The 26568-nt window shown below is 43.7% G+C and overlaps 1 protein-coding gene across 2 annotated transcripts in view; it reads right to left on the bottom strand.

Annotated features, from left to right (window-relative positions):
* The window catches only part of LOC145406859 (leukocyte elastase inhibitor A-like), a 105618-nt gene extending 79880 nt beyond the window's left edge, over positions 1-25738 (bottom strand). For both annotated transcript variants that reach the window (XM_080277972.1, XM_080277971.1), the window contains exon 1: positions 25704-25738. The gene's annotated coding sequence lies outside the window, so the exon portion shown is untranslated. The remainder of the gene's footprint in view (positions 1-25703) is intronic.
* Between the last annotated feature and the right edge of the window lie 830 nt (positions 25739-26568).

Consider the following 26568-nt stretch of genomic DNA (forward strand, 5'->3'; position numbering starts at 1 on the left):
GTCAAACTGAGCCAGCCATCGCCAGGATTGGGGTGGAGCTACAAACTTAGCTCCAGGCAGCACGCCAGTGACGGCCTGTGGCCACTCAGTAAAAGCAACAGCTTGTAGCCGTGCAACAGTGACGGCTGGTAGCCACACATACCAGCGATGGCCGGTAGCCATGCACATAAAGAGATGGCCTGTAGCTGCTTGTAGTGCTGTCCACCCCTCCCTGCAGAACCCGTGACGGCCAGCAGCCGCGCATAGTGAAAGAAAGGTACGCCCTCTCTCCTTCTGCAGTTGCCTCAAGGAGCACAACACCAGTGACGGCCGGCAGCCACACCAGTAGACAGGGGACGGCCTGTAGCCACCCCTCGCCTACACATCGTCCCTCACATGGGACTTTGGCGACAGCCGGTAGCCACGCCAGTAGGCAGGTGACAGCTGGTTGCCACACTTTGTCTGCGGTCCCATCAGGAAGTTGGGCCCTGGTGACAGCTGGTTGCTGCACTGTCAGGAAAGGGACAGTCTGTAGTCGCCCTCCTCCTGTTGCCCAAGGGACCTCAGCGATGGCCAGTAGCTGCACTAGGGAGGGATGCCATAAAAGTCCCTCGCCCCCTGTGACTTCACAACCCGAGGGCGACCCCTGCTCGAGCCGCCCCACCAGGTAGAGTAGGCCTCACCTCCAACCCCCAAGACTGAGGCAGCCCTCAGAAGGAGAACCTCCTTATAGAGGACTGGTGGAGAGGCCCTGCGTTATCCCCAAGGTTGCACTCCATCCAGCTGGAAAAGAGGGAGTCGGACTCCTGCTGTAGGTAACGCCACAGCCCTACCCTGACGGCGAAGCAATGGATGCGAGATCGCAGTAGACGGGCTCTCAACAACGCCCCTAGTATCCCAAGGCGCGACCTCTCCAGTCCCGAGGAGGAGCAACGCCCTTCCCGCACCAGGTGCCAACAGGAGCGCCTGCAGAGGCAGTCTGGCCTCAGTCCCGAGGGCCAAACCAGTGCCCAACCACGCTAGCGCGGGGCCCTTCACCAAGCCCGACCACAGCCCACAACGAAAGACAACGCCTCTATGGGTAGTCCTGTGGCCTGCAGACAAGAGGACTCCTGAGGGGACTCTACCGACACCAGGCCGACACCTGTGAGTCGCCGCCCCCCGCCCCAAGTCGACCCACTCCCTTGCCCCATACACCTACCATGACTGATTAAAGTGCCCGTGGAAAGAAAGGAGAACTGACAGCCAGTGTTTAGAACTCTAGTCACAGTGTCTAACCATCCTAACCCCAATGAGTGTGAAATGCGGCACAAACGGTAGTAACAGTGCCTAACCATCGTAACTCCACTTAGTGTAACATGGAGCATGAACATAATAACTGTGAAGTATATGCAGCCCGAGAACAAAGTGTAATTCCATCTCCACTTAAGTACAGTGTCTGTCTTCCACTCTCGAGACGGCTGGTATCCTGCATCATACCCGTACTCTATCTGCCAGTCCGAGTCTTGACTTTTGTATACAGTAGAGTCCTGTGAGATTGTCTGTCTGTCCTGTATTAGAGAATTTGGTAATATATGAGTAAGGTGGTTGTCCAGAGTTTTTATCCCCTGTTCCTCTCACATTGTATCTTAGATCTGGTCTAGAAAGGGAACCCAGCTAAACCTTAGGTGTTGTAAGGATGGGAAGCCAACCTAAAAACACCTAGCATAACAGTTTTCAATTCCGTTTGAGTGTAGTGCAGTGTCAGTGCAGTGCTGTTAGCGAAGTTTTTGATGTGCTGCTAGCATGCATTAACCCCTTAACTGCGGGGCGTCACTTTTGTGACGCTTGGGAGCAAGGGATCATACCGCGGGGCGTCGCTTTTGTGATTCTGTGTTATTTTGAATTCACCCGGGCTTCCAAGTGGGGGCTTGTATCATCTATCAGTACTGCCAATGTCCAACACTAGTCAGCACTCCTAATCTCATCTGTACTCCCATCCATTGTTGACAATTTAGCCATTTCTCCCCGTTCTTGACTCCCCTCCCTACCCCCCCTCCATTACCCTATCCTCTCGCCTGCCCGGCCGTGCAACGCTAAGTAAATCTTCCCTGGAATTTTTCACTGATTTCATCCATTGATATAAGCCCTATGTCATATTCTTATACCAAATAATATATACAAGAAAGAAATAAGGTAAGTGAGAGTGCCATACACCTGGAATTGGCTAATTATCACCTGACAACACCTCACGTGCACTCGTTCGCTAATTTTCGCTGTTTTTTTCCCCTTGAAATATGCCGTATAATCTATTTTCGTAATAAATATACATGTAAGGAGGGAAGGGAGAAGCCTAAGTGATATTTACATTCACCTGGAACTACCTAATTTATAATGTATTGTCTAGATTTCCTGCCAATCATATCAGTGCTAGACAAAGCTGTTTCAAGATTTAACATTGGTAGCTCTGAATATATATCTCCTAAGTAGGCCTCTAATCTATTTTCGTAATAAATATACACGTAAGGAGGGAAGGGAGAAGCCTAAGTGATATTTACATTCACCTGAAACTACCAAATTTATAATGTATTGTCTAGATTTCCTGCCAATCATATCAGTGCTAGACTTAGCTGTTTCAAGAACCAATATTGGTAACTCTGAATAACCCCTAAACAGGCCTCCACGCTGGCCCTCCGTTATCAGTTTACTCTCATCTTCTGAAGCGAGAGTACGTATGTTTCTTCTTGCTGACTTCAAGGCCTTTTTTCACCCCCATGCAAATGGCCCTGTGACCTTTACCCCCTACTAAACCTCGTGTGGAAAGAGGTAAAGGGCTGACAATTGATAAAAGAGTGACTACGATCTTTCTATTGAGTAAAACAGTGCAAGTGGAATTGTAAATAATGTGTAAATAATGTGTAAACAGCAAGTGAAAGTAATGAATGTAAATATACGTGAACAATGGAAAATAGTTTTATAAGTTATTTCAAGTGACGGTGCACAACATAGTGTAAATAAAATAGAAATGTAAATAACGTAAATAAAATAGAGAACGTAAATAGAAATGTAAATGAGTAGTATTATAAGAATACGAGTATATACCCTAGGAGTAATGAAAGTGAAAGTTTCACTCTAGCATGTCTGAATGCTATGAGTTATGAGAGTGAAGATGAAAGTGACATTCACTCTCAATGCCAGTATACAGGACGAGAAAGTGAATGCTACGTATTTTACTGAAAGAAATTGAATCCCTACAGTGACAATAAACTAATACTACTGAAGGAAACTTATAGATAAAGACTGTAGATATTTATAAGTGTTATATAGTAATAGAAATATAAAGTGTGAGGGGTTTTATGAATAATAAATGACAGACTACCAAGAGCGAACTAGTGCCAGTGCGACGATCAGACGCGCTCGTAATTTCCATTGCTTTCACAGTGTTTTTTTTTTTTGAGTATGGATCCCAAACTACTTGAAAATTGTAGAATAGTGTTTATAGTGTTTGTATTTGGCTGTGGTAATCATGTTACGGGTTGTCGGGAAGTGTAAAGTGGAGACTTCGTTACCCTACTTCAGAGGTCTCCACAAGTCCTACGGTAACCGACGAAGGCTCAACAATCATTCCAGGAGAAAGCTGAAGGTATGTGCCATAAGCATATGTAATTTTATTATTCTAGGACTAATAACTGATTTTTGGCAAATATTTTTTGAGAGTCTGTCGGAGCCCAAATAACCCCGCGGCACACGCAAGTCATTGGTAAACAAGCCCGCGGTGTAGGGGTTAAGCATGATTATAGTGAAGATTATTTTCGGTACAGTTCTTGTGAAAATAGTGAAGTGTTACTAGCAAACTGTGAAATGCTACTGCAGTTTGCATATTTTCAGTATTGGTGAAAATGGTGAAGCTGGAAAGCATTAAGTGTAATTTTTTGGAAAATAAAGACAGTGAACTTCAGTAAGTGTTTATTTACAATTCCTCAGCTGATCTTATGTGCTGTACACTAAAAGGCTGACCATAGGAAGAACAACTCACTGGGCAATGTTCTTCCTATACTGAACTACTGCTGTTAGAGTCTGTAGCTGTGTGGGATGGGGATGTAACAATACTGATAAAAATATAAGCAAATTACATAAGAAAAGTATTGGAAAGCATTTTACCGCCCTTAGTCAATTTACTTTCATTCTGTTCTGAGTTCTGGACATGCATGCATTGTTCACGGACAAGTTATCCATGGCCATGCACACGGGGGAAGGGAGTTGAAATATCGACACCCAACGACAGCACGACACACCCAGGAGGAGACAGCGGAGGGTTGGACGGAGCGAGCAGGACGTCCGTGCTATCTGGGCGCATGTCCCTAGAAGCCGCGCACCCCTACTCCCTGGAACCAGCCCAGCACGAACACCTCACCAGGCGCATTATTCTCTTGCCAGCCCAGCCTGCATCAGGATCAGGGTAGAGCTGAACCTTCCACCCTAAGCAATGCCCCATCAGATTATATAAACGGTACTTATGCGCCGAGTTGAGTTTATGGTCAAAATCAGCAAGAGAAGCAGCGTTTGCAGAGGATGCAAAAAATTCAAAGGAAAATTACTAACACAGATTCTTGCAGAGAGCTGCAAGAGGAATTGAACAAGCTTCATGAATGGAGCAATAAATGGCAAATGGAATTTAATGTGGATAAGTGTCATGTAATAAAATTTGGTAAAAGTGAGAAAAGACCAGACTGGTATTACAAGTTAGGAAGATCAACTCTACACATATCAGAAAAGGAGAAGGACCTAGGAGTAATTATCAGTAACAGACTATATCCTGATGATCACATCAGTGAGAAGGTATGAAACATGTATACATTGCTTGCTAGTATGAGAATTGCATTCACATATATAAATGAAGATATGCTGAGGAAGATAATATTCATCAGACCAACTCTGGAGTATGCATCACAGTAGTCTGGAATCCTCATCTAAAAAAATACAGATAAGATTGAAAAAGTACAATGGGCCGCTACATGATGGGTACCAAGCTTAAGGGATTTAAGTTACTGAGAAAGATTGGAAAGATTGAATTTACCAACACTGCAGGAGAGGAGGAGGAGGAGACGTGATTATGCTCTATAAATGCATATCAGGGGAACAGAACATAGACATAAATGAATATATATCATATGTGTGAAGCATCAGCAAGAGGACATTGCAAAATACAACATAAAAAGAGAGGTGATAAAGATGTAAGGAAATTCAGTTTCCCTAATAGGGCAATTGATCAGTGGAATGCACAACCGAATGAAGTAGTGTGTCAAAACTATTTATAATTTCAAGGATATGTATGATAAAAATGGTTTAATACACGGGAAAGTACAAGCTTGACTCATTCCTGTAAAGATACAATTGGGTAAGAACAAAGCTAAGACAATCCTCACGCCTAAGAGATTAGATAACTCGTCCCCAGATGATTAATTATAACTATGTTTATCCAACCTAACTCATTCATACCTTAGACATTCGAATTTTTACCGCTTTCTGCCTAACCTAACTGAACCCCTCCCATCCCGACGTTCTCTGGGCAGTGGTACGCCCCAGTCCTGACATTTTTGGACTTTTTTTTTTTTTTTGGCTCAAACATCCGCTTTTGGTGAGAAACATCGAAATTCATAGAGAAATCGCTCACCTGAGGTTTAAAATACTCGATCCAGGTAGGAGTACCTCCTTACCTTACAGGGTTTTCTATCAGGCTGGCTGCAAAGAAAACGAGTTCTATGGGAGGATAACTATTCCACACCACTCATAAACGGTATTTATTTGGTACGAATTTATGTAGTACGAGAGTATATTGGTTTTCAAACGGTAATATAGGCATTATAAGCATTGTTTCACTCACTAACTCATCACCATTCCTGACCTTTTTTTGCCACATTACCTGATCATCATTTTTGACTGTTTCTTCCTCTAATGTTTGTCCTCCACATTGTCATCGATTGGGGAATCACTCTGGCCTGAATTTCGTACCGTGGCATGACATGGCTTTACTGGCCAGGTCACTGATAACAGGTGAATTGCTGAGAAAAGGTTATGTGGGGGGGGGAGGAGGTCATGCTGGGTAAGGCATTGTCCCTGCCTAGCATCTTGTAGAGGAAGGTGTCCTGTGTATACGTGCCAAAAATCACTCGCGAAAATTGAAAACTGTGCAAATTAGGGACCTTGCAATGTTGCCGCGTTAATTTACGTCTCCGGGATATGAGTGCACATCATGTGAGGGCGTGAATTCACGTCTCCGGGACGGGGCGGGTTAATTTATGGGCGGAAACTACCTAAGAAAGCTTTGAGACGAATAATATGAGAAGCCGGAATGACCATTTGCCGTTTGTAAACAAAGGGCAAGAGGCTCCGATCATGTTACCCCTACAGAGATCAGAGGACAAATGGCATATTTGTGGCGGCCTCTGGCAACCCCCCGCGCATGCGCCGTAGGGGGCGGACAGGGGGACAGATTAGGCGTTTTTTATAGCACCTCGGAAAGTCAAAGGGGTTTGAGATTCCGCTGTTGGAAAGTCAAACTCCTCACCGAGGAGTTTGCCTCTGCAGTGGTGCATACCCAAACTACCAATCAGCGTGTTGTGTAGCGGAGTGTAGCCAGTTAGGGAGTTTAGCATGGTGTTTAATTCGCAATATCAGAGGATAACTATTCATTTTTTATATTATAATGCATAACAAATAATCATGTTAATGACTAAATGACAATAACGAATTCTAACAATGTACTTTATTAAGAAAATCAATCAAATTAAATGTTCCGTCTCGCACCAGCTCGCACCTCCAGCCCCAAAATGGCCGACGCGTCCAATGAATTGACTGTGGTTTTGGCTTCGTTCCAACGAAAGTACAAAATTACAAAATTCTTACGTAACGTCTCAGTCAGTCATAAGTATTTTCATGTTATGTGTTTTTTGAGGGATATAGATGCATTTCCAAACCGTGAAATGTGCTTGGATCCCAAAATTTTCCAGTTTATCATACGTCTTACCGCAGGAACTGCAGCCATTGAAACAAGTTTACAAATCCACCGCGAGTTGGGCTTACTTGAAGAGTAGGATAGAATAAACGGTTTCTACTGGCCTTAATTTCTGCTTCGGAATGGAACGAAAATTGTAAGTAATGCTCCTACGTTTATCTTAGGAGCATAAAATGTCATTATGAAAAAGTTGTCATCTCATTTCCTTGCAGACTGGCTATGTACGACAGTTCTTCCAGGGCTCACAGTGCTCGTTCGTCTGGCTGTGCTATTGCTTAGCATTCTGTAAACTCAACAGCGGAAACCCAAACCCTTTTGACTTTCTGAGGTGCTACAAAAAACGCCTATTATAACACTACAACGGCCCCGGAGTTATATATGATGCGTGACCTTTGGCAGCATATCTGCTCAGTCCCTTACTCCTGAGGTCACTTTGCAAAGTCTGCAGGACCTAATCCCTAAGTATAGGCTCCTCAGGTTTACGTTACCTCTTGGTGCTCTACTTTCCACATTTATATTCATTTCTCTCCACCTAAACTGAATCCTCCATTCTCTCCGTATGTCCAGACACCTCTCTTCCTCTAGGCTACGCTTCACATTAGCAATGCCTTCAATTCCCAGCCGATCTCTGCTGTGCATTAGAAACTTTGCCAGTGGTAGCTGTCAATGAGGGAAGCACTACACATCCCTCCTTATCTCTGTACTGTTCATTCAAACACAATAATTGACACATGTCAGGTTACCCAAACAAATCTATTCCTCTCCCAGCGCCATCAAGGCCTATCGAACTCTTGTCATCCTCTCATAACTGTAGTTCCCGTGTACTTCTGTGCTGGAGTCATTTAGCTGAAGTCACATATGTCTGAAATGCTCAGAACTTTTATTTTCTCTTTTTCCAGCAAGCATAAGTTCCGCGTCACAGTGCTACGATCCACTCTGGTAACTTACACGTATCTTCACTTTGCTGTACTTACATTCAAAGTCTTGTCGATTCCATTCAGCTCTCCTGACAAAATTAGGGTCCCATGTCATTATCTCTGACAGGAAAAGCTGGCTGATAAATAATGACAAGACCGGCACGATAAGATATCCGCCTTGTCTATGGGAACACCTGTAACTATTGGATGCCAAAAATTATGGAAGGCAGCATCATGACAGAGTCCGTATTATTTGTTTTACTACTTAAAAATTATATATATATATATATATATAAACAACGAACAAGATGTGAATCTGACAATGACACTAAAACAGCTACCGGTAGTTGGTGGCACCGTGCTGGTCAAACCTAACCTAGCACCCAACGTCAAACTTGCCGATGACAAACAGGAACCTGAACCAACATTCAAACAAGTTGTAATTCGGTCGTCAGAAAGGCATCTACGGTGCAAATATACATGCATGCTGTAATGCACGGCTGAGGTACTATGAAAATTTTAAAAATGATCTACTGTTTGGGGGTATAAACAAAACAATGCTTACTAGTTACTACTTAACAAACTTATCGACAAGAACTAAAGTTTCTTACAACACACTAAATGAACGGCACTTGAAACTACAATTATATAATAATTTCAAAGTAATGTAAACAATACTTCAAAACAAAGCAAAAAAATATGTAATTTAGCACGTAACTGGTGCGAGGCAACAGTCTCTCACCTCCGTTGACGTTGACAGCTGAATGCCAACACCCAGCTGTGCCGCAGCCCGCACCTACTTCCCCGGCGCGCTTGCCACAACACCTTCTTAATTCTATTTTCTACTTACACTCAAAATAATACATTCTAGCTTCAAAAAATAAATAATAACTCTTCTCATCGTATATGAGCCACAGCAATACAGAATAACAACATTCATATGATTTTAAAGATAATAATGAAGGGAGTGGTGTTCCATCCGCCTGGCAACGCCCCCTCAGTCACATGGCAACGAGTCACATAGGCAAATATCATGTTCCATCATTGAACACATCCATACAGGTATAAATACTGATCTAGATCTCTCGTTATCTGGTTTGAAAATAATTTTCTCGCATAAGAGAATCAATACAAAGACGAGACATTCACTTGCAAACTGGCAACGTATTCCCATGGTTTGGCTTATCACGTAAGTCTACACAGGATCAACGATCCTATTTTTAGATGCCTGAAATATCCAAAGCGAAGCTTTTATTTCGAAATATCAGATTTAGATGCAACTATGTTCCCTGGGTGACCTGAAAATAGCGAACACGTATGAACTACCTTTACAGATCCGATATCCGATACCACATGCCATGTTTAGTCGTGGTTACATGCAAATCGATAAGCAGTATGGCACGAATGACTTGGGTCAAATGAAAAAATCGACTTAGCCGTCAACTAAGCTGTGCATTGTCTACAGTCTCACGTGCAAGACAATGTGCTCTAATTCAGTATGGTAACATTAATCATTATAACCGTTATTATTCCAATGCATTTAAACCTGGCGACGTGTTGCACTTCGACAAGGTCACTATGAAGAGTATGCTGAAATGTGACAAATATATATATTTAACTCACTGGATCCCAGGGGTGCTGGGCGAGGCATGGCGCTGGGTGGGTACTAGGCGTACCGCCCTCCGCCTATCGGCTCATAGTCGCGAAGCTCATATGTCCCTACCTCGGGGTTCCCTACTTTACAAAGGCTTGAAAAATCCCAGTTCTGTCCAATATTCCGGACACTGGGCTCCTCCCATGGGATATATATATATATATGTGTGTGTGTGTGTGTGTGTTATGCTAGGTGTTTTTAGGCCTCCTTCCCGTCCTAGCAACACCTAGAGTATAGCTGGGTTCCTTTTTCTTGACCGGAGTCAAGAGACTGCGAGAGAGGAACATGGCATAAAAAACACAGGGCAACAACCTTCCATGTATATTACCAAATTATTAATACAGGACAGATAAATGTTCCACACGACTCTATACAAAGGCAAAGCACAGACTGGCAGAGATAGTGTAGGGATCACGCAGGATACCGGCCGTCTCGAGAATAAGGTGACTGACAGATACTGCACTTAAGTGAAGCTGGAAGTACACTTAATTATTGTGCTGCACATACTTTGTAACGATTATAAACATGTCCCGCGTTCACTGAGTGGAGCAGGATAGCAGCATATTATTACTGTCTCGGCTTACACTTGGTGGAGTTGGAATAGTTCACCTCTGTCACTACGCTCCAATTATCACTTTCACCTAACCTCACGGGCATGGAAGTCACAGTCACAGTAGGGGTGTGGGGCAAGGGAACGGCCGCTCGGCAGCTCACAGGTGTTAGCCCAGGGTCGGTCGAGTCCCCTCAGATGTCTTCTCGTCCAAGGGACACGGGACTACTCGTAGGGGTGTCGTCCTCCGGAGTGGGCTTCGATCAGGTGTAGTGAAGGGTCTCGCACAAGAGGGGTTGGGTATAGGGGTTCGGCCCTCGGGACCGAGGCCAAAAAGCTCTTGTAGGTGCTCCTGCATGCACCCAGTGCAAAGAGGGCGTTGCTCCTCGTCAGGACTGGAGAGGTCGCGCCCTGGAGTACTAGGGGCGGCGCATAGAGCCCGTCTGCTGCGGTCTCGCTCCCACTGCTTCGCTGTCAGGGTAGGGCTGCGGCATTGCTGGCAACAGGAGTCCGACAGTTGCTGGTTGCCCACTGGTGCCGGCTGGATGGAATGCAGCCCCAGGGTCAATATACTGTAGGTCCTCTTCAACAGTCCGTGAATGGATCTCCTCCTGGTGGCTGCCTCAGGCTGGGGAGATAGGGATGGGGCCTGCCTTACCACCGATAGGGCGGCTCAAGCAGGGTTCTCCCTCTGGTCATGGAGTCACAGGGGGCGAGGGACTTTTGGGGCGTCCCTCCCTGGCACGGCTACCGGCCGTCACCAAGGTCCCTTGGGAAATGGGAGGAGGGTGGCTACAGGCCGTCCCTTTCCCGTCGGTACGACAACCAGCCGTTACCAGGTCCCGACTCCCTGACAGGACCGCAGACGAAGGGTGACTGCAGGCGTGGCTACAGGCCATCGCCGATGTCCTGCATGAGAGGCCACATGTAGGCGAGAGGCGGCTACGGGCCGTCCTGTCTACTGACACAACCACGGGCTGTCGCCAGTGTTGTGTCCCTCAAGGCAACTGCAGAAGGAGAGAGGGTGTGCGTTTCTCTCCTCACTTACGGCAATCAGCCATCACGGGTTCTGCAGGGGGGGTGGATAGCACTGCAAGCAGCTATAGGCCGACTCTTAGACACGCGGCTACCAGCCGTCACAATTGCACGGCTGCAGGCTGCTGCGGGCGCACAGCTACAGGCAATTGTTTCTGCATGGCTATGGGCTGCTGCTCGTGCACGGCTACAGGCCAAAGCTTGCGCACAGCTATAGGTCGCTGCTTGTGCATGGTTGCAGGCCGTTACTTGTGCACGGCTATGGGCCGCTGCTTGAGCACGGCTAAAGGCCGTTGCTGGGGTGCTGTCTGTAGCTGGTCTAGTAACTCCACCCTGATCCTGGCAAGGGTTGGATTGGTTGGAGGGTAATGCACCCAGACTGAGGTGTTTGTGCCGGGTGCACTCCGTGAAATAGGGGTGCACGTCCGTATGGGACACATGCCCATACCGCACGGATGTCACGCGCGCCCAACTTATCCCTCTGTCGTCGCCTCCTGGGGGTGTTGTGATGCCTCCTGTTGTCAGGGCTGCTATTTCAATATATATAGTATATATATATATATATATATATATATATATATATATATATATATATATATATATATATGTGTGTGTATATATATATATATATATATATATATATATATGTGTGTGTATATATATATATATATATATATATATACTGTATATGAAATATTTGTTGTCAAATGTGGTGCAATATTGCACAAGAACGCCTTTGGGTTGGAGGACCTAGGTCTATATATCTATTGAACTATCTGCAGCCAGCAACCATAATCCCATAAAGGGTGGTCATTTGTCTTGAGTTAGTTGTTTTACAGAGAAGGGCACTAACCCTCCACTAACCCATTTGCTGATACATAGGGAACACGTATTGGTTGATTATATGGTTACCACCCAGCGCTGTAAATGGTTTCCTGGCTTACAGGAAACCATTTGGCTTGTCACTCAATGTCACGCCATCTGAAAGAGAAAGAAGAGTAACAAAAGTGACAGGATAGACAGGTTAACAAGGAGAGGCGACAATGAAGTCATAAAGGTGAAGAAGTTGGCAGTACTACACCAAGTGAGTGGATGATGGTCACCACCACCTACAACCTTGATGTAGAACTTAGGTTACTGCAGTTCATGCAATTATAGCTCTAAGTTCACCAGAACACAAATTATGTCCAAAGTATTTGTCTGAACTAGTTAAATTCAGTAAGTTTAACTTTCCTTTTTTTTTTTCACTCAATTTTGGCAGTTAAGTTCACTGCACACCTTTTTCCAAGTGACATGCTATCAAAGGTCATTTCTCATCCATTAAAATGTTATAAAACAGTTGTACCACATCCACATCTGTGCAACTGTTATCTACGTTGAAAACTATCATACTGTAAACCTATGAACCAAAGTTCTGATGCCCCCCTACCTGGTAGGGAGTCAAAGCCAAGGCTGATGAAAAACTGAACAATCAGACAGACTGGCTAGCAAATTGGTAACGAGTCTGTATCTCACACACAGGTATATGACCCGCAAGCAAAGTACCACAAGGAATGTGTGTTTCGAAACTTCAACTCACTATGCGTCTGGATAATGTTATGCTAGGTGTTTTTAGGCCAGCTTCCCATCCTACCAACACCTAGAGGATAGCTGGGTTCCCTTTCTAGACCAGAGTCAAGACACAGTGTGAGAGGAACAGGGCATAAAAACATACAGCAACAACCAGCTTCCCGTCCCAGCAACACCTACAGGATAGCTGGGTTCCCTTTCTAGACCAGAGTCAAGACACAGTCTGAAAGGGACAGGGCATAAAAACACAGGGCAACAACCTTACATGTATATTACCAAATTATTAATACCGGACAGCAAGGTGTTTCACAAGACTTTATACAAAAGCAAACCTCAGACTGGCAGAGATATTGTAGGCATCAAGCAGGACACCGGCAGTCTCGAGAATAAGCAGAGACACTGCACTTAAGTGAAGTTGGGAGTACACTTAATTACTGGGCTGCATATACTTTGTAATGATTAGGCACATGTCCTGTGTTCATTGAGTGGAGCAGGATAGCAGTGTATTATTACTGTCTCGGCTTACACTTGGTGGAGTTGGAATAGTTCACCTCTGTCACTATGCTCCAATTGTCACTTTCACTTTCACCTCACGGGCATGGGAGTCACAGTCACGGCAGTGGTGTGGGGCAAGGAAGCGGCCGCTTGGCAGCTCGCAGGTGTCAGCCCAGGGTCGGCTGAGTCCCCTCAGATGCCTTTTTGTCTAGGGGACACGGGACTACTCGTAGGGGCGTCATCCTCCAGAGTGGGCTTCAATCAGGTGTAGTGAAGGGCCCCGCACTAAAGCGGCTGGTTATAGGGGTTCAGCCCTCAGGACTGAGGCCGAAAAGCTCTTGTTGGCGCTCCTGCAGGCGCCCAGTGCGGAGAGGGCATCGCTCCTCCTCAGGACTGGAGAGGTCGTGTCTCGGGATACTAGGGGCAGTGTGGAGAGCCCGTCTGCTGCGGTCTCGCTCCCAATGTTTTGCCATCAGGGTAGGGCTGCAGCGCTGCTGGCAACAGGAGTCCGACAGTTGCTGGTTGCCCACTGGTGCTTGCTGGATGGAGTGCTACCCTGGAGTCAATACAGGTCCTCTCCAGCAGTCCGTGAATGGGGGGTCCTCCTCTGTCTCGGGCTGGGGAGATAGGGGTGGGGCCTGCCTTACCACCGATATGGCGGCTCGAGCAGGGTTTTCCCTCTGGTTGTGGAGTCACAGGGGGCGAGGGACTTTTGGGGCATCCCTTCCTGGCGTGGCTACCGGCCATCGCCGAGGTCTCATGGGCAACAGGAGGAGGGCGGCTACCGGCCGTCCCTTTCCCGTCGGTACGGCAACCAGCCATTATCAGGGCCTGATTACCTGATGGGACTGCAGACGAAGGGTGACTGCAGGAGTGGCTACAGGCTGTCGTCAATGTCCTGTATGAGGGGCGATGTGTAGGCAAGAGGTGACTACAGGCTGCCCCCTGTCTACAGGAGTGGCTGTGGGCCGTCGCCAGTGTTGTGCCCCTCGGAGCAACTGCAGAAGGAGAGAGGGCGTGCCTTTCCCTCCTCACGTGCAGCAATCGGCCGTCACGGGTTCTGCAGGGGGGGGGGGTTGGACAGCACTGCAAGCAGCTATAGGCTGACTCTTAGATGCACAGCTACTGGCCGTCGCAATTGCACGGGGGCAGGCCGCTGCTGGCGCATGGCTACCGGCTGTTCCTAAGGCACAGCTACAGGCTGCTGCTTGTGCATGGCTACAAGCCGTTGCTTGTGCACAGCTATGGGCCGCTGCTTGTGCACGGCTACAGGCCATTGCTTGTGCACAGCTACAGGTTGCTGCTTGTGCACGGCTCCAGGCCGTTGCTTGGGCATGGCTATGGGCCACTGCTAGTGCTTGGCTACAGGCCGTTGCTGGGGTGCTGTCTGGAGCTGGTTTATTGGCTCCACCCCAATCCTGGCGAGGGTTGGATTGGTTGGAGGGTAATGCACCCGGACTGAGGTGTTTGCACTGGGTGTACTCCGTGGAATAGGGGCGCACGGACATATGCCCATATTGCACGAACGTTGCGAGTGCCCTACTTATCCCTCCGTTGTCGCCTCCTGGGGGTGTCGTGATGTCCTCTGTTGTCATGGCTGCTATTTCAGATAATATATGCATATATGCAATTACGATAACATATTACCAAAATATTTGAGAAACATGGTTAGGATTCAACACAAGTATGGATATACTACATGTTAAAATTGACGTAATGTGTCAGTAGCACTAGAAATAATCGCTTGAAAATCTATCTATCTATCTATCTATTGCCAGACGCCATAATCCCGTAAGGGGTGGCCATTTGACTTGGAGTTATTCGTTTTATGGGGAGGGGCACTAACCCTCCACCAATCCATTTGTTGACACATAGGGAGCACATATGGTTTGGTTATATGGTTACCATCCAGCACTGTAAATGGTTTCTTGGCTTACAGGAAACCATTTGGCTTGTTACTCAATGTAAAGCCACCTGTAAAGGAAAGAAAAGCAATAAGAAGTGACAGGAAAGATGGGAGAAATAGGAGGCCGCCAATTATAAAGCATAACACCCATCAGAAAAATGTAAAGTTTGTCATGTACATGCACTGTTGCAGCAATACTAATAGGCTGGCAGTACGATATTTTTACAGAAAGTAAAATACCGGTAACATTTTAAAATATTATCATACTGTAACCAACCCTGCGAACAAAGTAAGTAGGGTGGTATCCCAGAAACGGCTACCGGCTGTATACCGAGTGGCTTGTCTGTCCATCTCTCTGTCCATCCCCCAAAAGACTCCTAGACCATTTGATGGATTTTCACGAAAATTTCCAGGCGTGTTCAGTTTGCCTATGCGAATGTCAGTCTTAAAAGGATTTTATTTATTTATTTATTTTTTTTAGGCCATCGCCCCCTCAGCTGGGGATATAGGATCCTCCTCATTTTCGACCTATTAAAGGTCTTATTTGCATTTAACCAAAACTGGTATGATAATTCTGCATGACACGGAGAGGGTATACAGTATACGAATTTCCAACTACACGGGTAGCCCCCCAGCAGGGAATTTAGAACCCCCTGAATATTAATCTAAAGTTCTTATTTGGTTTTACTAGTATTCTGCTATTCCACCATATTTTGTGAGGAATACTAGGTAAAGTTCCATTACGAGGAATATCTCTAGTGTTGGGTATGCCGTTTTAATACCAGGCCAAACAGCACATCTATTGTTGTAGTTATCATACTTATATTTACCGATTGTTTCCATACTAGTTTCTTCAACAACATTAAAAAACCCATCAAATATGATGGATATTCGAAGCTGCGGTTCAGCCCTTCTACAGGATTTTCACTCATCCATCACAGCAAGCTAATTTTAATATGTTCCACTTATCACATGGATGAATAACAAGTTACCTGGTATATCTGGATGCACATTACATAGACAGTCGCAATAAACCTTCCCTGCTCTGTTTGTATTATTTTCTGCAAGAGTTCCAGCTATGAAATGTGAAACACACCCTCTGAGTCTTGCTATCAATCTGCTAAGCTAATGTGTCCGATCGCTGAGCGTATTATTAGCCATGGATTCGACTTTCTACCAACCAGGGGAGTGTCGGAACTTTGGCTCATGGGTGTACATAAGGGGTAAATTATTTTAAATTCATATTTACAGTAATATTATGTTGTTTAAAAAGCAGTGATTTCTGCATCACTTCTCCAGTCTGCTATGAAATTTGTGTGCATCAGAGGGTCCATTTTTTTTTTTTAACATGACAAAACTATTTACTGACTATTCCAAAGCATACTGCATAAGTACTATACAGAATTATGCTTTCCAATCCTGACCATGAGCATCAATCTTTTTCCAGGTCCAAAAAATAGTTTTGGCAGATGCTACATATTTATATGGCTGCTCAAGAACAAGGAAAAATTGAAAACCGAGGCACAAGCTTTGAACTGTTATTCCAATTCTCTGGTGGTAGGTGGGGGCATACATCACTAACCCATTTTATGCACCATAATGTAACCCTCAGATGACATGCAGTACTGAGCAACACCCACCCATATTGTTTTCTATAATCCAGTAAACCATTTATTAAAATTGATGGTGCTCATACAAGTACCTAGTAAATACCTCATGATATGGTGGGTTAAGGTGCTCTAACTGGACAGCCAATGGCCTGTAATGGAGTCCAGTAGTTTTTGTTCACAGCTTACTTAGTCACCCAGGGATGGTCATCTTTGCTTTAATAACTACATCTAGTTGTTTTGCCCCTAGCCCCTGGCCCCTACACTTCCTTAAACAATTCTTACTATCATTTATTGTTATCCCAAGATACTTTATTCTTTGACTCATCCTTAGTCCCATAATCTCATCAGGTATATTTTTCATATCAAATATCAATATTTGGCTCTTCTGTCTATATATTTCTAGCCCATACTCTTCACTGACCTCTATAACCTCCTGTATTACATCTTCTGCATCCCCTATGCTGTTTGATAGCAATAATCAATCATCTATATAAAATAATAATCTTATCTTAAACCTTTCATTCTGGTAACCTTTGCCCAATTTTTCCAATTTTTCCATTATTTTGTATGTTACTTGCTTGAAAAACGTTGTTGAGCCTGTGCACCTCTGGTGTATTCCACTCTCTACTGGTATTATTACCTCCCTACCCTCTCCCAAACTTATCTTTATCTCCATACATCTTCACTCTTACTTCTGTTATATGTGGATTCACTTTAAGCTCCATTAGAATTTCAACAATTTTCTTTCTTCTTATACTATCAAATGCTTTTGCAAAATCTACAGCAATTACAATTAGTGGCATTTTCATTCCAAATGTGTTTTCAATATACTGGTAATAACTTAATATAAATTATATTATTTTCTATTTTCCCTCCCTCTGTGAAACCTGCTTGTGTATCTTTTCTCATTTCATTATTTTTTAGGTTCTGGTCAATGCCCAACATCATTACTGCCATTAACAGCTTATAACCAATACTGTATTTGCTAGCACTATGAGTCTTAACTCATTTACTTTGGGTTTGCCCATCTTGGGTACTGGTATCATTACTATTACAGAATCTTTCCATTCCTCTGGTGGCTTACCTGTACTTATTATATTAGCCAAGCATTCTACTACTGTGTTCAGCAAAATATCGATTTCCAAGAATCTATCTATCTATTGCCAGACGCCTCAATCCCGTTTGGGGTGACCACAAACAAATCGCCTCCACATTGCACTGTCCCCCGCCATTTCACTGCCCTACTCCCAACTCACACCCCCCTCTCTCATATACCTCTCCACCCCATCCCTCCATCTCATCCTTGGCCTCCCCCTCCCTCTTCCCCCCTCCACCTCACTCACATACACTCTCTTCGTCAGTCTTTCATCCTCCATCCTCTCCACATGGCCAAACCACCTCAGTGTGTTCCTCATAAAGCTTCCTATCACATCCACATCCACACCACAATGCTCCCTTATATCCTCATTCATCAGCCTCTCTCTCCATGTGACTCCACAGGCTCCTCTTAAATAACTCATTTCCACTGCTCTCACTCTTGACTTGTGTCCTTCCAACAACATCCAAGCTTCACTTCCATACATTAGAGTTGGTATCACAATACTGTCACATAGTAACTTTTTCACTTCCATGCTCACTTCCCTGTTTCTTATCACTGCTTTCAAAGAACCAGCAACCTTTCTTCCCTGCTGTACCCTTTCAAGCACTTCATGCTCCAAACCTCCATCCTTACTCATCACACTACCCAAGTACTTAAACATACTCACATTTTCCAATTCCTCACCATCCAACCTCGTTGTACATTCACTGACTTCACCTCTCTCAAAGACCATCACTTTACTCTTCCCTATATTCACCTTTAGATTCCGTTTCTTACACACTCTCCCAAACTCATCCACCAAGCATTGCAGCTCCCCTTCGTCTTCACTCAACAACACAGTATCATCTGCAAACAACAGTACAGGGAGTTTCCAAACACTATCCTCTCTCACCAGGGCCACTCCAACATCCACTACCCTACCTTGTACCTCTTGTATTACCCCATCCATGTACAGATTGAACAACCATGCAGACATGACACATCCCTGTTTCAACCCAACTTTCAAAGAGAAAAATTCACTTAGTTCACCACCCACACGCACTGCAGCCTTAGCATCATCATACATACCGGTACTCTTCACAGCATTCAACAACTTCCCATCTACTCCATATATTCTTATATTTTCCACAATCCTTGTCTATCCACCCTGTCATATGCTTTCTCCAAATCCATGCAAGCTGCATGCAACTTCTTTCCCTTCTCTAGAAACATTTCCACCAAAGATCTAAGAATGAATATCTGATCTACACAACCTCTTCCCTTCCTAAAGCCTCCCTGTTCTTCTCAAACTAATTCATCTGTTCTTTCTCTAACTCTGTCAGTAAGTATCCTACCATACACTTCCTATTATACTAAGAAGACAAATGCCCCTATGGTTACTGGTACCACACACTTCTTTTTCCCCTTTTCCTTTGTACATGGGAATAATAATAATTATAATTTCCAAGAGAGTTTTGTAAAATTCTGGTCATATTTCGTCTGGTCCTGCTGCCTTTCTGTTTCTATCGTTTTGAAACACTGTCTTACCCTTTCCTCATTGACAATTCCTTCTTCCATATTGATTATTCCTCCTTTTACTTTGAATGACATTTCCATTTGTTCTCTACTTTTTACACTGCATGCAGCTAAAGTAGGCTATATGCAGTACTTCTTCCTCCCCCTCTTCAACTCTCTCTTAAGTCTTACTGCTTGAAACTACTTCCCTCTTTTTATGTCTTCCCTTATTCTTTCACATTCATTTTCATACTGCTCTCCTTTTTTTCTTTTTTTTTTCCTCATTCCATACTCTACTGATATCCTTTTCATGTCTTTTATATACTGCACCCCAGAAATTCAATACAGTATTTCTGTCTGCATATTTTCCTTCTCTACTTCTTTACCATTTTCTCCATATATATTTAGATCCTCCTCTGCCCTTTCCTTATCTCCTTTCAGCATTTTGATGTATTTCCACATATTTTTCCCTCTGGTGCTGTCCTCCTTTATTATATTTATTAATTTCTCTTCATGTTTATACACTGCTTCCTTTATCAATGACTGTACCGTACCCTTATCTTTTGTTCTAGGTAAAGCCTTTCCCATTTCTCCTCTTCCTGTCTACTGTTTATTTTAATGGCCTTTCTCCTATTTCTATTTTGTCTCCTCCCTTCCTTGATTCTTCTTACTTCCTCACTTAACCATGGTAGTTCTTCTTTTGCCTCCTGGGTCCTCCCTTTCCTCCTCCTATATTTGCCTTTTAAAGTCTATCTATCTATCTATAGCCTGATGCCCTAATCCCGCAAAGGGTGGCCGCAGACAAAACGCCTCCAAGTCACTCTGTCACCCACAATTTGACTACCCTCCCCCCAACTCACTCCCCCCTCCCTCATATACCTCTCAACTCCATCCCTTCACCTCTTCCTCAGTCTTCTCTTCCCTCTCCCTCCCTCCACCTCACCTACATACACCCTCTTAGTCAGTCTCTCATTCTCCATTCTTTCCACATGTCCAAACCTCCTCAGTGTATTTCTCCTAATCTTCTCAACCACATCCACATCCACCCCACAATGTTCCTTTCACTTCTTCATTTGTCAACCTGTCCCTCCATGTCACTCCACATGCTCCTCTCAAGTGACTCATTTCCACTGCTCTCACTCTTGACTTGTTCCCCTCTTGCAAGCTCCATGCCTCACTTCCATACATCAGGGTAGGGATCACAATACTATCATGCAGTGACTTCTTAACCTCCATATTCACCTCCCTATTTCTCATCACTGCTTTCAGTGAACCAACAACCTTCCTTCCCTACTGTACCCTTTTATGCACTTCATCCTTCAAAGTTCCATCTTTACTCATCACACAGCCCAAGTCCTTGAGTGCACTCACATTCTCCATATCCTCACCATCCAACCTCACTGTGCATTCTGTTACTTCATTCCTCTCAAACACCATAACTTTACTTTTGTTTATATTAACTTTCAGATTCCTCTTCCTACACACTGTCCCAAATTCATTCACCAAACCTTGCTACTCCCATTCATCTTCACTCAACAATACTGTATCATCAGCAAACAACAACACTGGAATCTTCCAAATCTCACCCTCATTCATTAGAGCCATCCCCACATCCACTGCCCTACCTTGCACCTCCTTTACAACCCCATCCATGTATACCGGTATATTAAACAGCCATGGGGACATTACACTACCCTGTTTCAGTCCCACACTGAGATCAAAGAACTAACTCAGCTCACCATCCACTCACACCGTTGCCCTAGCTCCTTCATCCATACTCTTCACAGCACTAAACAATTTCCCTTCCACTCCATATATTCTCAATACCTTCCCCCTACCTTGTCTATTTATTCTGTCATAAGCTTTCTCCAAGTCCATGAAGGCAGCATACACTTTCTTTCCCTTCTCTAGATACTTCTCCACTAAACATCTTAGAACATGTATCTGATCTACACACCCTTTTCCCTTCCTAAATCCCCCTTGTTCTTCTCCAACTAGCTCCTCTGTTATATGCTTAACCCTATCAATGAGTATTCTACCATATATTTTTCCAGTCACACTAAGAAGGCAAATACCCCTATGGTTAACACATACTTCTCTCTCCCCTTTTCCTTTGTATAAAGGAACAATTATACTTGATTTCCAGTCCTCTGGAACCCTTCCCTCTTCCCAAGCCAATCAACTTAACTTCCATATCCACTCCACTACAATCTCACCCCCATACCTCAGCATTTCACCACACACTCCATTAATTCCTGGGGCCTTTCCCGTCTTGATCTTCTTCACTGCTTCCACTACTTCTGCCCTACTGATCTCTTCCTCCCTCCTCTCATCTCTTCTCCCAGCCATTCCCCAACCACTTATACTTGAACTGCTCTCACTCTCTACATTCAGCAAATCCTCAAAGTGCTCCTTCCATCTCCTCAATTTCTCTCTCTTCTCCACCAACAATCTATTATTCCTATCTTTCACTCCCCTACTATTATCCCTTTCACACTGCCTTACTTTCTTTACCTCCTTCCAAAACAATTTCTTACTCTCCCTCCATTTCACACTCAGATACCTCCCAAACTCTTCATCCACTTTCTTCTTACTCTCCTTCACCAATCTCTGCACCTCCTTTCTCCTGCTTACATAAACCTCTCTCTTCTCTCTCTCATCTTCTCCCCTACCTCTACTCACTAGCCATTCACTACATGCCTTCTTCTTTTGTTCCACAGCTCGTTTCACCTCATCATTCCACCATGCTGTCCCTTGCACACCCCCGCATCTCCTCCTCACTCCACAAACCACCTCACAGTGCTATGCCTATCTCTTCCGTGAATATCTTACATACGTCTTCCACCCCTTCCATCTGCTCTAACCTCTTGCAAGGTCCATTTAAAGTACTTTCAGCTAATTCAATTATCATTATCTCTAGCCAACTCTTTCATATTTTCTACTTCCTTTTCTCTTAATGCTTTTTCCATTACTTTTATATATACCTTTAATGCCTCTTTCTCAGCTTTATAGTAAACCCTTTCAATCCATTCCCTTTCCTCATATTTTGTACATTTTGACTTCGTCTTAACTGTTATTTTCATTAGATTATCAGAAATATCAAAAATCTCTTTTTCTTCATCTATCTTCATACATATAAATATACCACACATTCTTTGTTCTATCTATCTATTGCCAGATGCCTCAATCCCGTACGGGGTGGCCACAAACAAATCACCTCCACGTCGCCCTGTCCCCCGCCATTTCACTGCCCTGCTCCCAACTCACACCCCCCTCTCTCATATACCTCTCCATCTCATCCTCGGCCTCCCCCTCCCTCTCCCCCCTTCCACCTCACTCACATACACTTTCCTCGTCAGTCTCTCACCCTCCATCCTCTCCTCATGGCCAAACCACCTCACTGTGTTCCTCCTAATGCTTCCTATCACATCCACATCCACACCACAATGCTCCTTTATATCCTCATCTGTCTCTCCATGTGACTCCACAAGCTCCTCTTAAATAACTCATTTCCACTGCTCTCACTCTTGACTTGCGTCCTTCCAACAACATCCAAGCTTCACTTCCATATGTTAGAGTTGGTATCACAATACTCTCATGTAGTAACTTTTTCACTTCCAAGCTCACTTCCCTGTTTCTTATCACTGCTTTCAAGGAACCAGCAACCTTTCTTCCTTGTTGTACCCTTTCAAGCACTTCACCCTCCAAACTTCCATCCTTACTCATCACACTACCCAAGTATTTAAATGTACTAACATTTTCCATTTCCTCACCATTTGACCTCACTGTACATTCATAGACTTCACCTCTCTCAAAGACCATCACGTCATTCTTCCCTGCATTCACTTTTAGATTCCATTTCTTACACACACTTCCAAACTCATCCAAGCCTTGCAGCTCCCCTTCGTCTTCACTCAACAACACAATATCATCTGCAAACGACAGTACAGGGAGTTCCAAACACTACCCTCTCTCACCAGGGCCATTCCAACATCCACTGCCCAACCTTGTACCTCTTTTATTACCCCATCCATGTACAGATTGAACAAGCATGGAGACATGACACATCAATTACACTTTTTTGTGTCTCTACTCCAAGTATATATCCCTTCACAATTTTTATCATCATTTAACATTATTAACCCATGTTTCTCCATCCAATTAATTACTATTCTGCTATTACTATCTAATCTTTGTTCTGATTTGAAACCTATACCGGTATGTCCATTAAAATCACCAACTATCAGTAACAGATCCAATGTTTCTTGAATGATTTTTTCAACTTCCTCCTTCATAGCAATATTTCTCGCCTTATCATCAACACTGAAATATAAGGTACCACAATTAATACCATGTCTTATCCTCCTACTTGCCCCTTAAAATACATATAACATATCTTTACTAAAGCTTATATCCTTACTGTCTTTGTAAATTATCATTAACCCTCCCTTTCTATTCTTCATCTCTCTCATGCTTTCTATGACTATTATGTCTTTGCTGAAAGCTATTTCTCAATTTTTTTTCTGTTTCTGTTAGACAAACTATACTGCCATAATCTATTAGTTCTTCTATCTCTTTGACTTTTGTTTGTGACAAACCCTGTATATTTATGACCTTACATATTACATAGGCCTATTCCTTTATCACTCTCTGTTCCTCCTCCTCCTCATTTCAATACTGTCTCTGTCCCTCATCAACCCTCACTATCTCTCCATTCTTTATTATCTATTTGACCTTTCATCTTTTTCTTTTTAACTCCACCCTCAGTTTAGCATTTTCTCCTCTCTCTTTGTCAAATCTGTACCAATCCATATTTTGTGGTACTGTCCATCCTGCGCTTTCTTCAACTTTCCACCCCTCTTCAATATATACTTCAATATATACTTCACCTATACTTCCATTCAGTCCTATTAGGAAATGTCTATACTTCCCTTGCATCTTTTTGTCCACTCTAAATATTTTCTCTGTTTCAACCTTATTTATATTTGTAGCTGCTTTAAACATTTCGGTACAGAATACTCTATCTTCTTGCTCTGTATCTTTTGGTTCCTCTTTTTTCTTTCTGGAATGTTAAAGAAAATCAAATTATTCTTCCTTCATTCTAAGTCCTCGCTTTCATCCAAGTTCTCCACCATTCGCCTCCATAACCTTCCTCACTATCTCTTCCTCTCTAGCATTTTAACTCTCTCTAGCATCTCTTCATTCATTCTCCTCACTTCCATCACCATATCCCCTACTCTTTCATCTACCATACCAGTATTCTCCTCAGACAGAGTCCTATCCTTCCACAGATCCTCAACTGCCGTCAGCCTTTCAACCACTTTATCACTCAACAGTTCCCTCTACATTTCCAAATTCTCTCTTCATCTCATCCAGATTCTTCTTCACCTTGGGTATGCAAACTTCCTTCCTCTTTCTTAAACTCCTTGTAAAAGCTTTTTCCAATTTTCTCACTTTCCTGGTGAAACCAGAGCCCGCATCCGTCACACTGCAACCTCTCGTTGTCATCCTTCACCATGTTGCTGCAATGGAGATGTCTTCTGCTTTCTTTTCTCATCTTCTTCACATTTCTTACATAGGCCTAATCCCTCATCATTCACCCTTCCTGTGAAGCCACATTCCTTACACTCCTTTTTCCTTGCTCCTTTTCTGTCTTGGTTATTTGCATAAGCCATTATTATACACATAAAAGTTGAACCAGCTGGTTCCACAACAAACCATTATATTTAGCTCTTATCTCCAGTATCCTAACCTTAAACATAACCAACAATAACTTGGCCACACACACCAAAATGGAAAACCAAATGAAAATGGGTACAGTTGCACAGTTTTTTTTAGTGTCTGCCATACACTCTTGAAACAGGATGCGTTGGTCAAATGAAGATAAAACAACAGGGAAATAATCATTGCGATACATTTGTTAACCACTATAAAAAGTCAGAAAAATATGGGAAACATACTGCAACAATAAATGAGCTGGTATGGAAATCCTACTGCTTAAACTACACCTTACATTTACTGTAACAAGAAACAATTGCTGTATCCACATTAAGAATTATTTTATAAAACAATTCAACTGAAAAGCCCTTTCCGAGTGCATGCACGATACCCTATGGCAAGAGATACATTTTTAAAAATGTAAATGAGGGGGGATATACTCTTTTACCATACTATGTTTTGACCGAAATGGTCACAACAAACTCAATTTAAGCAGACCACAGATACTTACCTTAAAGCTGTTACATATACTCCAATTTTTTAAGATTTGTTGAACAGGGTAAAGGGTTGCAAAAGAATAACTACGTATGTCATTTGCTTCTCAGTTAATATTCCTGTACCACACTGTGCGGTGTGGGTGACGGGACCCTGTCGAGTCGATTCTGTTCAATCTTTGAACCCACCCAAGACAAACTACAGTACGCAATTCGAACAGGCAACGGAGACGAGTCACTGAAATGGTTTCGTCAGTTTCGTCAACTCGCACCGTGTTAATATCAGTTTTCCTATATAGTACGCAAAACGCATGAAGAAAATGAAAATGAAGGTTGGGTGAACTTGAATATCTGTAATATTGTCTTCTGGCCATGCCATGCTAAGTACCATGCCCTAAGCAGACATGTGATATTTTGAATGGCAGCTAATCATGGTATTCCTCCCAAATTCCATTGTTGAGGTACACCATAATTTTCCTCCCAGCTGAGACTTGTTCCGTAGCATGGACAAGGAAAATAAGGGAAGAGTGCAAGCCAGAATCCTCCCATGTTTCACAGTGATGGGGTTTAATGGATCTTTCTTATACTTTTTTTTTTTTTTTAAATCGAGGCGAAGATGCACTTGACATATTGGTGATGACTGGCTGAATGCAACATGTCCGAATAACATTTACTGTCATGCTAGGTGTTTAAGGGGCGGCTTCCCGTCCCTAGAACGCCTAGAGTGCAGCTGGGTTCCCTTTCTAGACCGGAGGTTAGACAAACAAGAGAGGGCCATGGCATAAAAACACGGGGCAACAACCTTACACGTATATTGACAAATTCAACTGCTGTGGGACAGGTAGACAGTCTTAAACAGTCTCATAGGCAAAAATCAATACATAGGCTGGTATTAGTGGGTAGAGTACCGCACAGAAGTCTAGTCTGGTTCAGGACAGAAAAAGCCCTATTACACTGTCCGTGGTGAGGAGCCACTGTTGTGAGGCATTCACTGTTCTGGCACTAAGTTTTTAGACTAAGTACGGGGGGGGGGGTTATACTGACTGCACAAGGG

This window comes from Coenobita brevimanus, chromosome 71 (assembly GCF_032717465.1).
Source record: "Coenobita brevimanus isolate Jiangsu-jjx chromosome 71, ASM3271746v2, whole genome shotgun sequence".
Lineage (NCBI taxonomy): Eukaryota > Metazoa > Arthropoda > Malacostraca > Decapoda > Coenobitidae > Coenobita > Coenobita brevimanus.